The sequence below is a fragment of the Tachyglossus aculeatus genome, unplaced genomic scaffold, assembly GCF_015852505.1.
Source record: "Tachyglossus aculeatus isolate mTacAcu1 unplaced genomic scaffold, mTacAcu1.pri scaffold_198_arrow_ctg1, whole genome shotgun sequence".
Taxonomy (NCBI): Eukaryota; Metazoa; Chordata; class Mammalia; order Monotremata; family Tachyglossidae; genus Tachyglossus; species Tachyglossus aculeatus.
Window position 1 is genome coordinate 75,437 of NW_024044914.1, and position 14,859 is coordinate 90,295.

At 52.5% G+C, this 14,859-nt stretch overlaps 1 pseudogene; it reads right to left on the reverse strand.

Moving 5' to 3' along the window:
• The window catches only part of LOC119923428, a 47,487-nt pseudogene extending 32,890 nt beyond the window's left edge, over positions 1-14,597 (reverse strand).
• Between the last annotated feature and the right edge of the window lie 262 nt (positions 14,598-14,859).

The following is a 14,859-nucleotide window of genomic DNA, read 5'->3' on the forward strand; positions in this document are numbered from 1 at the left end:
AAGCAGCGGAGCCCGATTTAGAACCCAGGTCCTTCAGACTCCCAGGTCCGCACTCTATCGACCAGCCACATTGCTTCTCCTGCTAATCTTCCTTCCCCCTTTATAATCGGTATCGATCATGCCTCTATCTGGGAATGTAGTTCTCTGAGGAACCCCAAAGCTGAAGCACGATATGGACTATTTGGAGGAACCAAAACAGAATGATAGAAATGTTTAAAATAGCACTGTAAGGTTAAATGAAAGAAAGATTAGAAGCAAGATTAAAAATGGGTTTCCCTGCTTGGAGAACGTGAGAGGCCTTAATCACGGAACCCAAGGGTGTGAAGGAATAGCATATCTTCTAGATATCTTCTAGACTGTGAGCCCGTTGTTGGGTAGGGATTGTCTCTATCTGTTGCTGAATTGTACTTCCCAAGCACTTAGTACAGTGCTCTGCACACAGTAAGCACTCAATAAATATGATGGAATGAATGGATATCATATGAGTGATGGTAAGCCGTTGTTCTAGACAACTGATAACCGTCTCCTCCGGTTTCGTCTGTCAGTTGCTCTGTCCGTTGCCTGCTATGTGACCTTGTGCAAGTCACTTCACTTCTTTGGGCCTCAGTTTCCTCAGCTGTAAACTGGGAATTGAACCCTACTCCCTCCTACTTAGACTTTGAGCCCCATGTGGGACGAGGATTGTGCCCAACCTGATAACTCTCAATGCTTAGAACACATGATAAGTGCTTAACAAATACTATTAAAAAAAAGAAAAATGAACCAAAAAACCACAACAATGATCCAGAGCATTTCATAGTCAGTATTTGATTGAAAGTGAAAAAATTAATAATTGTGGTGTTTGTTCAGCACTTCTTATGTGTCAAACACTGTTCAAAATTGAAGCCATTAGGAAGATTCTGGGCTGGGTAGAGATACAGTGAAGCGCATGACCTAGCAGAAAGTATACGGGCTTAGGAATCAAAGTACCTGGGTTCCGATCCCGGCTCGGCAGCTTGTCCACGGTGTGACCTTTTTTTTGTTTTTTGTTAAGCGCTTACTATGTGCCAAGCACTGTTCTAAGCTCTGGGGTAGATACAAGGTAATCGGGTTGTCCCACATGGTGCTCACAGTCTTAATCCCCTTTTTCCAGATGAGGTAACTGAGGCCCAGAGAAGTTAAGTGACTTGCCCAAAGTCACATAGCTGACAAGTGGTGGAGCCAGGATTAGAACCCATGATTTCTGATTCCCACGCTACTTCCCTGACCTTGGGCAAGTCACTTCACTTCCCTGGACCTCTGTGACCTCAACTGGAAAATGGGGATTAAGATTGTGTGTCCCATGTGGGTACAGGGACCCTATCTGACCAGATTAGCTTGTATCTACCCCAACATTTAGTACAACACCTGGCACATAGTAAGGGCTTAACAAATGCCACAATAATTATTGAAGCATCAGCAAAGAACCCAGTGGAGGAGCCTTTGGAGATCTTTTAAAGAAGGGTTCAGTGTTGTTTGTCTGGGATGGTTTAAAAGTAACCTTGCCAGGAGGCAGGGGAATATTCTAGACAACCTCTCAAAGTTCCCTCCAGGCCTCTGATTGGACCATACGGCAAATTTGGGTAGGGGTATATCCAACTCAGTATAGATATATTCCCTTAATTACAGCTCCCTAGAGATACCAGGGAGGGAATTTTGTATTCATTTTTCATGTGTTTTAAGTGTTTGTCTTGAGCCAAAGTTCTGTTTCTGTCCCATTAAAAAAAAAAATAATAAACTTGATTTGTTTCCTTTTAGTCAGAATATGAGATTGATGACCCTATCTGCGCCTACGTGTTCTCAATACTTGTGGTGTTCACGACACTGCGAATCAAATGGTACACTGTAGTAATTATGCTGTAAGATAAGAACTGTGGAAAGAGGATTGTTTTACCTCCATTTTTATTCCTGTCACCTAGGAGCTCATCAGTTTCCTCCTGGCTGCCTGCATTCAAACCATTTTCTTCCTTTTTTTTTAAAATGGAATTCATTAAGCACCTACTATGTGCCAGACACTGTACTAAGCACTGGGGTAGATGCAAGTCAGATTGGACACAGTCCCTGTCCCACATGGGGCTCACAGTCTTAATCCCCATTTTACAGATAAGGTCACTAAGGCCCAGGGAAGTGAAGTGACTTGCTCAAGGTCACACAGCAGACAAGTTGTAGAGACAGGATTAGAACTCAAGCCCTTCTGCCTCCCAGACCCCTGCCATACCCACTAGGCCATGCTGTTTCTCCTGCTTGAAATACTGAGAATAGTGTCAAGTACTCACTAGTAAATATTGCAGAGTTTGTTGTTCTTTTACCTGTAGACTGTACACTCCCTGTGGACAGGGAACATGTCTGCCAACTCTGCTTTACTGTACTTTCCCAGGTTTTTAGTCCAGTGCTCTGCACACACAGTAAGCACTTATTAAATGCTTTTGATTGAGCAATTCATTCATTCAGTCGTATTTCTTAAGCACTTACTGTGTGCAGAACACTTGTACTAAGTGCTCGGGTAGGAACAATACAACGGTCAACAGTGACAGTCCCTGCCCACAATGAGCTCAAAGTCCGGTGTGGGGTAGAGGGGAGATGGGCATCAATATAAATAGATAAAATTGCAGATATATACATAACTGCTGTGGGGGAGGGGGCGGGCAGGGAAGAGCAAAGGGAGCAAGTTAGGGCGATGCAGAAGGGAGTGGAAGATGAAGAAAAGTGAGGCTTATCCATCATCATCCTCAGCAGCATTTATTAAATGCCTGCTTTTTGCAAGAGCACTCTACTAGATGGCTGGGAGCATAAAAAACCTATAAGACCTGACACCTCCTGGTCTTTTAGGAGCTTATGGCCTAATGATGCAGGATCTCTAGAAGGATAAAGTGCCCTGGGGTAGGGAGAGGTGGGGAAAATCAAATTAGTCCATGTTTCCATTGGTTAGAAAGATTTTAGGAGGCAGAGGGAGAAGGAATGGAACCTAATGGGATTATTGATTCATGATCATTTATTCAGTCATTTATTCAATCGAATCTATTGAGTGCCTACTGTGTGTACAGCACTGCACCAAGCACTTGGGACAGTACAAAACAACACCAAACGGACACATTCGCTCTCGACAATGAGCTTACAAAATTCTGGATAGCCTTGTCTTTTTTTTTTGTTATGGTGTTTGTTAAGCGCTTCTGTGCCAGGCACTGTACTAAGTGATGGGGTAGATAGAAGCTAATCCAGTTGGATGCAGTCCATGTCCCACATGGGGCTAATGGCCTTAATCCCCATTTTCCAGAAGATGGAACCTAAGCCCAGAGAAGGAAGTGACTTGCACAAGGACCCACAGCAGACAGGTGACAGAGCTAGCTGGGATTAGAACCCCGGTCCTTCTGACTCTCAGGCCTGGGCTCTATCCTCTCGGCTACTCTACTTCTCACCATTAATATGGGTATTCAAGCTTTGGCTGTATTTTGTGGCTCTCTGACGAGAAGCTCAAAACATTTTGCAAATGTCATCTCCTGACGGCCCACAGAGTCCGGTGAATATTATCCCGTCCCATCTTGACTACTGTATCGGTCTCCTCGCTGGTCCCTCTGCCTCCGGTCTCTCTATCGCCCAGGGTATTTTCCAAAAATCTCACTTGGAACAGCAATAGTTCAAACCATGGAAGTGAATGAGCTCCCTGAGGGAGTGAGTGTAAAGTCAGACAGAAAGGGACTCAGAAGGGAACCTCAAGTGATCCACACAAGTTAAGGGATGGAGGGAGAACTGGTGAAAGACTTTTTCTTGACTGTGTTTTTTGAGTGGTATTTGTTAAGCACTTCGTGGGGAGCGTGGGAAAGCGCTGAGACAGGGAGTATGTGCACACAAACCGTACCCAACGGCTCAAAGCCAAACAGACTCAACAACAGGAGATAAAGGGACCAGGGCAAGAAAAACAAGCTTGCACCTGCAAGGCTCGGAGGCAACCTCAAGGCCATATCCGCAGCCAGCGATGGTTGGCAACGGGTGGCTGGGGGCCAGCCAGAGCAAACGCTTCGTGATGGACAGAGCTGTTGCTAGGCTAGTGGCTGGAGGGTGGCGAGTGAGTGTGCTACATGGCCTGAGAAAACCCTGCCCCCGGGCAACGGGGGGTATAAGAGACGAACAAGACAAGGGGGGATACATAGGTGCTCTCTCTCCCTCCTTCTCTCTCTCTCTCTCGTTCTCTCTCTCTTTATTAACTATGTAATCGCTGATAGCAAATAAATGGCAACCAAGCTTTGGACCTCTGGCTGACTCTTCCTGGTGTGAATGCGCAGCCTGTGTCCGGAGACGTCCGAAGACCCGGAGAGGGTAAGAACCCGAGAGTTGCCCCCGAAACCCCGGGGAGCAACGACTGGCGCCCAACGTGGGGCTCGGGTACCCCCATAGAGGAAGACCAGGGAGAGTGCCCCGTAGGCCAGGTAGCTAAAGGTCAGGCAGGAAGATGGGGACGGTACGATCGCTGCCCATATATAAGCCAGAAGATAAGGAATTGTACACCCGGCACTGTTACAAGATATTGAAAAGTAAAGGGGTAAAGATTGAGCTGAAAACAATAAGGGAATTTATAGGGAAGGTAACTATGACCTCCCCGTGGATACTTGATTCCGGGATCACGGAGGAGCGATGGGACGTTATTGGGGAACAGATGACGGCCTATGAAGACTCCCACCCGGGGGAGCTAAAGGACGTGGACTTTCTTATACACGGTATCCTCCGTGCAGCTTTTCAAGGGCCAGAGAGACTCGTTCGTAAGTTTGACGTGACCTGCCAGACTGACAAGGAGGAAGCGGGGCAGGAAGGGGAGAACAGCCGACAACCTGAGGAGACTGGTCAGGCCGAGGCAGAGACACCCCCCCCACGGGCCCCGAGTTACCACCGCATCTATCCTGATCTCGGGCCTTACACCCAGAGTGAAACGCCCAACGCCGAGCGGGAAAGAGGAGGTCAGGCTACGCAGACGGAGGTTGAGAATGAGATAGGGGATACGCGGGAACAGTTCAGGCAGATGGATGTGGGAAGCACAAAATCGATCGTTAAAAGTGGGGAGGGGACGAGAGCGGTTTCAGCCCTACCTCTTTGGAAGAGGCGGCGGCGAGGGGAAAGGACGTCACGGGATGGGAGGTATTCCCCGTGATAGAAAGACCAGACGGGGGACGAGGTTTCGCCCCGATACCTTGGGTGAAACTCAAAGAGTTGAAGGCGGCGTGTGCCGCCTACGGTCCCAGCTCCTCTTATGTGAGCCAGCTCCTGGACACTATGTCCCTGAAAAGCGTTTTGACCCCGAATGATTGGAAATCCCTTGCCCGCGGGTGTTTGGATCCCGGACAGGGCCTTATATGGATGTCTGAGTTTACCACCGCTGCGAAAGAACTAATATGCAGATGGGGTTTCCCGAACCCCGCCGAGGCTTTTGCAGCTATGACCGGGACGGGACGATTCGAGACTCCTGAGATGCAGGTCAACTACGATCCCGAGGTGTATATGGTGATTGCCAGGGTTGCCCTAACTGCCTGGCAAAAGGTTCCCAAGAAAGGGGACCATCGCTCCCCCTTAACGCAGATCAGACAGCGCCCGGACGAGGCGATTCAAGATTTCGTTTCACGCATTCAGTCCGCGGTCACCCGTATTATAGGGGATCGGGAAGGCGCCGAAATTGTATTGAAGCAGATGATCAGAGAGAACGCAAATAGTGCCTGCAGGAAAGCATTGGCAGGGCTGCCCAGAGAGGCCACATTAGGAGACATCCTGCAAAGATGCGAAGGGGTTGGAGGAGAAGAGTACAAGGCGCAGATGCTTGCGGGGGCAATAATGAAAGGATTATCAGGAGTCGGGGAAAGGGGACGACAGTGCTTTCAGTGCGGACGGATGGGACACCTGATGGCTCAATGCCAAGCTCAGGACAAAAGTGGCCCCCCAGCACAGCCGAGAAAGGGTGTGACCTGCTTTGAATGTGGGAAGCACGGGCATTATGCGAAACAATGTCGCTCGAGGCGGAGACCCCGAACGGCGTCGGGAAACGGGTAGAGGGGCCCCGTGCGGGCCCCAAGTCACGCGTTCCCCGTGTAAGCCGCGGGAGAGAGCCCGAAAAAGGTTTCTCTCATAGAGGAGTACCAGAGGCTTCGGTCCCGGGAGCCACTTGGGCTGAGGTCCGATGCCTGGCCCCAGTGGAAATCTGACCCGGGGACACTGTAAACGTCCCAATACAGCCCCTCCCCTGGAGGGCCCTAGTGGTGGGACTTCAGACAAGAGCGGCGGGGGTCGTTCATTCGTCCGAACGGGGGGGAAGGGCCCGGGAAGATTCCCCTCACCAACCATCATCCGTATGGTATATACCTGGGATCGGGAATGGTCATTGCTCGCGCTACGCCCCTTGACCCCCCGCCCCCTGATCCCCCGCCCCCGGCTATTGGAATAATACAAGAAATAACCCTTGATAAACCGTGGCGGACCCTCTTAGTTGAGGGAAAGCCCCTTCAAGGGCTCCTGGACACCGGGGCCGATCGCTCCGTTATTCAGGATTGCTACTGGGCGGCGGAGTGGCCCCTAGCAAACCACTCGATGGGGGTGCAAGGCGTGGTGGGACTGCAAGCCGCAAGAGAGGTGGGCCGTTCGTTGATTTGGTCATGCCGGGGAAGGCAAGGTGCGTTCGTCCCGCTGTGCGTTCAAGGGCTCCGTATGAATCTGTGGGGTAGAGATGTGCTGCAGGGGCTGGGAGCCCACCTTATAGATGAAGCTGATTCTTTTTAGGTGGGGCCACTGGGTTCCGGGGCTTGTCAACACCCCCACTGGTATGGCTTCCACACCCACCGGTATGGGTGGACCAGTGGCCCCTGACCGAGGACAAGCTGCAGGCGCTGAGGGAATTAGTTGCGCACCAGTTTGCACAGGGGCACCTAGAGGAATCGTTCAGCCCCTGGAACGCCCCCGTATTCGTTATAAAAAAGAAAGCCGCGGGGAAGTGGCGCTTCCTCATGGATTTAAGAAAAATCAATGCGCTCATTGTGCCAATGGGACCCCTACAACCCGGATTGCCCTCCCCTAACATGATTCCAAAAAATCACCAGATCCGGGTCATAGACATTAAGGACTGCTTTTACAGCATCCCGTTACACCCTGACGACAGGGTGAAGTTTGCTTTTACTGTCCCGAGCCCGAATTTCGCGGAACCAGCACTCCGGTACCAGTGGAAGGTGCTGCCACAGGGCATGTCTTGTAGTCCCACCATATGCCAGTGGTTCGTGGGGCAGATACTCGCCCCTTTCCGCAAGGAATACCCGGGGGCGACGATCGTCCATTACATGGACGACATCCTTCTGGGTATGCCAGACCAAGGGCAGGTACGGACGCTCACCCGGCGAGTGGTGACAGCCCTCGCAGCCCAGGGTTTATTCGTAGCACCTGAGAAGGTACAAGAATCAGCCCCGTACACGTACCTTGGGTTTGACGTCACCGAGACCCGGGTGACTCAAATACCACCCCAAATTGACCCCCGAAAATATGTCACGTTAAACAATGTGCAGGGTTTGGTAGGGAAGATTCAATGGATGCGCGCAAGAACGCCCATCCCCTCCGCCCTCATGCAACCCCTGTACGATCTCCTAAACGGAGACCCCAATCTTAAATCGCACCGCGAATGGACGGAGTCCGCGAAAAGCGCACTCCGAGAAATCACACAGCGGTTGGCGGGTAGCCCTACTTGTCGAGCTGAACCAAACCTCCCCATGGAGGTCACGATATTTCGGGAGGGTAGCCTTTTCGCGGCTGTACACCAAGGAGCCGAGATTCTCGAATGGTGTTATCCTCGAAACCCCTCCCGTGTTCTCCCAAAGGAGACTGAGCTTCTCGGTCGCTTTTGCCAGAACGCCATACAGAGGGTAGTGGTGCTTTCAGCCACTTACCCTATAGTCCATGTCGGGATAACCATGGGAGACCTTGAGGCGATAGCCAGGGACAGCTTCCTGTGGGCCATGCTCTTACAGCAGGCCACCTTTACAGAACGCTCCCCGTTGACTCTTAGCCACTTATACGAGGGATCGGACATTCTGACCCCTCGGGTGAGCTCCGATACTCCGGTCGGAGGAGACAATGTCTTTACGGACGCCACCAAGGAACACCGGGCGGCAGTTTTCAATCAGACCACCGGTGCCTTGTCGGTGCTCGACACACCATACGGCTCGACTCAGCGAAATGAACTTTTCGCTATCATATGGGCAATGACTAACTACCCCCAGGCGATCAACATTATCTCGGATAGCCTGTATGCCGTTAATCTTGCCCGGCGAATCGAAACCTCCATACTTTTCGACCGGCACTCGGGGATTGGGAACATGATCTCTCGGCTTCAGGCTGCCGTAGCGGCTAGGGAATGTAGGGTATACCTCATGCACGTCCGTTCCCACACGGACGGACAAGGGCCGATCTTTGAAGGCAACCGAACTGTGGGTGCCAGCCTACACCCCGAAGGGCCGTCACTAATGGGGCTGGATGCCGCGGCTGCGGCGCATAGGGAGTTCCATCTCCCGGCTACCTCGCTCCGCCGGCTGTATGGGGTCACTAGAGAGGAAGCCCGGTCTATTGTCCGGCGCTGTACTCGCTGTCTTCCGTTCACCCCACGGCCGGCAGGGTCGACGGGTGTGAACCCCCGGGGGCTCACGCCGAACGAGCTGTGGCAAATGGATGTCACCCACTGGGGGACCTCCACGATTCATATGACCATTGACACCTTCTCCGGATTCATGCTGGCGACACGCCAAGCCGGAGAAGCCGCAAAACATGTGCAAAACCATTTATACCATTGCTTTGCCACTATGGGCACACCCCAGGAGATAAAGACCGATAATGGCCCCTGTTATGTCTCTAAAGCCATGTCCCTCTTTTTCTCCTCCTTTGGCATCTCCCATATTACCGGGATACCTTACAACCCCAACGGCCAAGGCATAGTGGAAAGGGCGAACAGGGCGCTGAAAACTCTCCTGCAAAAGCAGGGAGTGGGGAAGCGGGTCACGCAGTGCGCCCTAGACAAGGCAACGTACACCCATAACTTTCTATCTGTTGATCAGGAGACAGGACTCTCCCCCACCATGCGGCAACTCTGCCACGGATCCACGACCGTGAAACCCCGGCGCCACCACCCGCCCGCACGCACTATGGGGAGAGCGATGTGGCATACTGTGGAGGGCGATTGGCGCGGTCCTGATCCGGTATTAATTCGGGGTCGAGGATATGCTTGTATTTCCACAGGTGACGGCCCCGTTTGGATCTCTTCGCGACACCTCCGCCTCGTCGAGGAAGACGATGCCCAGCCGCAGGGGAAGTCCCAGCGCCCTGATTCCCCTCCTCCTCCCCCTCCTTCCCCTTCCCCTTCTTCTTCCCGGGGGCGCGGTGGGGAGGGAGGCCGGGACACGGATTAACTGGACTGCTCTGGTAAATAGCCACCTGAAGGATGTTGAGGAGCAGAGCGGGGTTTGGAGGTGGGCCCTCCCCGCCAATGTGCCTTTGTTACGCATGGTCTCCTGGAGGGAGGACTCCCCCCAACTCTCATTTCAGGGGAACGTGACCAAGCTCACGGGCCAGCGCCGGGGTCAGTCCCCGGAAACAGACCAGCGTGAGATCCGTATTTGGGGCGCTATCTTGTGCAGCACTGGTCCCCCCATATGCTGGTACACCGGCAATGGGGCTTTCTCGAACCAGCCCGAGGTAACCCGATCTTGCTTGCGGTTGCTAAATTTCACTTATACGCTGTAAGTCAATATACCCCAAGGTCAGGGGCACCCCACACACCGAAACCTTACCCTGCTGGGGATCCACGGCACACTTCAGTGCACCCCCAACGGCAAAAAATCCAGTGAGGGATACGGGGGGTACTTTGGCCCTATCCGAAATGCGAGCTCGCTCCCCGGTCCCGGGAGAATGTGCGCCAAGGGTCGGGGTGGGGTTTGGATGCCTCTAACTGACTGTTCCATGGGCATGTTCCGCTGTATTCCCCATAACGGTAACGGTACCCTCCTACTCACCTGGGATAACCACATTGGGGACCACACATATACGGAGGCGGCCGCGCCAGGGCTTTACGCGCTACCGTGGGGGACGCACCACCCCGGTCTCTGGAAAGCCTTTACTTCCCTGCACTCCCCCACCGCGACTGTTAGGGTCCGCTCGTGCGCCTGCCCTGACGGGGCGACGTGCCAGGATTACCCTTTCTCTGTGTATCATATTATTTTCCGTGAAGGTCTGAACGTTTCCCTGCACTTGCAGGGCAATTGTGCCGACCATGATTATGTCTTTCAAGGGAACGCCCTTATCCCTGCCCCTTACGCACTTATAGCCTGCCCAAGTACTGACCCCAGCTGGAACCTTACTGCCTCCCGGTTGGCTTATGGCGACTTTTCCTTGTCCACCACGGGTTCCTCACAATGCGTCCTTATGTCTCGGGCGCGACCCATGACCACGGAGGGTGCGGCTGATTACGCCGTTTGGCTGGTCCGGCGGCCCCGCTACACACTTATACCCATTAAGTCCGCTGACCCTTGGTTTTCCCAGGCCTCCGACCATTGATGGCACACCCTAGCGACCCACTTGCGCGGCTTGCGCACCCGCAGGGAATTATTTGAGGCCATGCTGGGTATCGCGAACCTCGCATTTTCCGCCTTCCAGGAATGGCAAATCCTGAATCTGTACGATCGGACTGGTTTCCTCGCGTCTCAGCTCTCGGCCTTCATGCACTCCACCCAACTGGCGTGGGGGGTTCAGAGTCACCTGGACGCTTCCCTGCAGCAGGAGCTGATCGGCCTTCAGCATGTGATCGAGACGCTCGGTGACGAGGTTCGCCTCCTGTCCCAATGGCAGGCGGTGAAATGTGACTACCGGTATCGGCATGTCTGCGTGCTTCCGCTCCGCTGCAACGCCACCAACTCTTCGTTCCCTGCCTCCTGGGACGGAGTAAAGAAACACCTGGAGGGACTTTTCCTGGCCGCCAACGTGACCGGCGAGTTACAGGAACTGTGCCACCTTACTGACGAGCTCAACGCCCAGTCGCTGCGCTTCCCCAAGGCTTGGGATGACCTCGGCCGCGGGGAGGACGCGGTGGAGGAACTTTGGGGCTGGATCAAACGCGTGATGCCAGGGGGATTGGCCCCTTGGCTGGTCTCGATCCTTGCCGCCACTGCAGGGGGGGGGTTTGCTTTTGCTCATGTGCCTCCCGTGCCTCCTTCGTCTCTTTTGCTCCATTGTTGCCCGGGTGGTCCGCGAGCTTAAGGTCGAGATGCTCCCATTGCGCGGACGCCCTTAGCGGTCCCCGCCATAACGGGAGGGGGACACGTGGGGAGTGTGGGAAAGCGCTGAGACAGGGAGTATGTGCACACAAACCGTACCCAACGGCTCAAAGCCAAACAGACTCAACAACAGGAGATAAAGGGACCAGGGCAAGAAAAACAAGCTTGCACCTGCAAGGCTCAGAGGCAACCTCAAGGCCATATCCGCAGCCAGCGATGGTTGGCAACGGGTGGCTGGGGGCCAGCCAGAGCAAACGCTTCGTGATGGACAGAGCTGTTGCTAGGCTAGTGGCTGGAGGGTGGCGAGTGAGTGTGCTACATGGCCTGAGAAAACCCTGCCCCCGGGCAACGGGGGGTATAAGAGACGAACAAGACAAGGGGGGATACATAGGTGCTCTCTCTCCCTCCTTCTCTCTCTCTCTCTCGTTCTCTCTCTCTTTATTAACTATGTAATCGCTGATAGCAAATAAACGGCAACCAAGCTTTGGACCTCTGGCTGACTCTTCCTGGTGTGAACGCGCGGCCTGCGTCCGGAGACGTCCGAAGACCCGGAGAGGGTAAGAACCCGAGAGTTGCCCCCGAAACCCCGGGGAGCAACGACACTTACTATGTGCGAGGCACTGTTCTAAGTGCTGGGGTTGATACGAGAAAATCGGGTCGGACAGAGTCCCTGTCCCCCGTGGGGCTCACAGTTTTAACCCCCATTTTACAAACGAGGTCACCGAGGCCCAGAGAAGTGAAGCGACTGGCCCGAGGACACATAGCTGACAAGTAGCAGAATTAGGATTAGAACACAGGTCCTTCTGCCTCGTAGGCCTGGGCTCTGTCCACTAGGCCTTGCCACGTATAGTCTCCGAGACCGTCGACGGGCAGACGAGAACTGTGTCAAACTGTGTTCGGCCCACCTATCCGGGATTCTGGCGCACCTGGTCAGACACTGTGACTCGTAGGAATTTTTTGTCCTTATTATGCCCCAGGCCCTGTACTAATTGCTCGGGAGGAAACTAGCGGATCACATTGGACACAGTCCCTGTCCCACTTGGGGCCCACAGTCTTCATCCCCATTTTACGCATGACGGAACTGATGCCCAGAGAAGTGAAGTGACTTACCCGAGGTCACACAGAAGACAAGTGGCAGAGCTGGGAGTAAGAACCCATGAGCTTCTGACTCCCAGACCCGGGTCTGTATTTTTCATGGAAAAACATTGATTTTTCATGGAAAAACATTTCATTGTCACGGGAGTGTGATGATGACACTCCCCTGATTCGAGGCCAGAAAGGAGGGGAGGCAGGTGGGAGCAGGAAGGCTGGGTCTAGGCTGTAGGCCTGGGGTTTCCTTTGCTAACCCCCTGCCACACCCTAGACCGAGCCACCGGAGCCCGTCGCGATATGGGGGTCGCCCGCTGGCCTCCCGCAGCCCGAGCCACCGTCGATCGGTTATCGGTCGATCGTATCTATTGAGCGTTTACTCTGTGCAGAGCACTGTACTGAGTGCTTGGGAAAGTACACTGCAATAGAGTTGATGGACATAATCCCGATCCTTAAGGAGCTTGCGGTCTACAAGGGAAAACAGACACTGAAATAAATGAGAGAGAGAGGAGATGGCCACCTGGGACTGGCAAGTGCTTAGAGGGATACCATCCAAGTGTACAGGCCACGTAGAAGGGAGAGCAGTTAGGGGAAATGAGAACTTAGTTGTGGAAGACCTTTTGGAGGATATAATAATATGATAATAATTCTGGCATTTGTTAAGTGCTTACTATGTGTCAGTCACTGTTCTAAGCGCTGGGGTAGATACAAGGTACTAGGGTTGTCCCACATGGGGCTCACAATCTTAACCTCAATCCCCACTTTATTGATGAGGTAACTGATGCACAGAGAAGTTAAGTGGCTTCCCCAAGGTCACACAGCAGCCAAGTGGAGGAACTGGGATTAGAACCCACATCCTCAGACTCCCAAGCCTGTGCTCTCTCCACTGATCCGTGCTGCATAGATGTGATTTTAAGAGGGCTCCGAAGGTGGGGAGAGCGGTGGGCTGTTTGATTTGAAGGGACAGGCTTTTCTGGCCATTCCTCGGGTCCGATGTCAGCAGCCTGGACGTGGGGTTATGAGGAGGGAACTGAGACGGGACAGGAAAGGGGGGTAGGGGTGGGGCCGGAGATGAGACTGGCTGGAGAGGTGTTTGGAATTAGTGTTTCTCTGGACAGACCCTTTCATCCTATCCTAATCATTCATTCAACTGTATTTATTGAGCACTTACTATGTGCAGAGCACTGTACTAAGCGCTTGGAAAGTACAATTTGGCAACAGATAGAGACAACCCCTACCCGACAACGGGCTCACAGTCTAGAAGGGGAGACAGACAACAAAACAAAACAAGTAGACAGGCGTCACTAGCATCAGAATAGATAAATAGAATTATAGATATATACACAACAATAAAATAAATAGAATAACAATTATGTACAGCTATACACAAGAGCTGTGGGGCAGGGAAGTGGGTAGCTCAGAGGGAGGGAGTAGGGGCGATGGGGAGAAGAGGAGGAGCAGAGGAAAAGGGGGGCTCAGTCTGGAAAGGCCTACCTGTCCTACTCTATCATTTTGGCAGCCATACCGTATCCAATGATGCAGCTGGGCCATCTCTCAGGGACAACTGATTTCTACCCCAGCTGCTTCCAATCAGGGGAATTAGTGACTAAGGCACACATGCCCCACCCCCATACTCTTCCTGCCCTATATAAGCCTGCAGGGCCCTACTTTTTTCAAGGCTGGTTGTCTTTGAATCATGGTAGTGGCTGGGTTTGGGAAAATAAGGGCGGGGGGGGGGGGGGTTTCGCAAAGAGGCTTTGATCTGTTTACTGGCTTAGTAGCTGGGAGTTTTTCGAGGTTACTTAATTATCCCAAAATCCTGTCTGTAGGGCTGGACTGAGAGGGTATTTTTACTCTATCCTGACCTCATTAATTCCTGCATTGGGGGGCAGGGGTGGTTAGTGGGCTAAAGAGGTTATTACTCCATCTTAGCAGGCTTCCTGATCACTCAAACTGCCTCTTTGTTCCCCCACTTCTCTCTGTGGCTGTGGAAGTTCTAAGGGACACTTTGCTACTACAATCAATCAACAGCATTTGAGAGCTTCCTTCAGGAGGAGCACTGTACTAACCACTTGGGGGAGTCTAATAGAACAGATTAAGCAGACATGTTTCTTGCAGCCTTGCCTCACCACCTCAACACACCTGTCCCCTCTTCTGTGCTCTCATTATGGTGTTGCTTTCCCTTAAACCTTCAGATAGGCCTGTCTTGTGCATGTTGACATAGTTCCCTTTTAACTCTATAGGTCCAGTATTGGAATAATGCGGGGGTTTGGATCCAGATGATACAACAGGTGAGGGGAGATTCTGGGTACTTAATTGATGTGGGGTGAAGGCTTCAGTACTTAGAGGGTGGGATTAAGTGCATTGGTGAGCTGGAAGGGAAAATTAAGTGTGTTTTTTAGGGAGGGGGTGGGGAGATGAGAACTTTAGGGAAGGCCTGTTAGAGAAGAAACAATTTCAGAAGGCCTTTTATAGA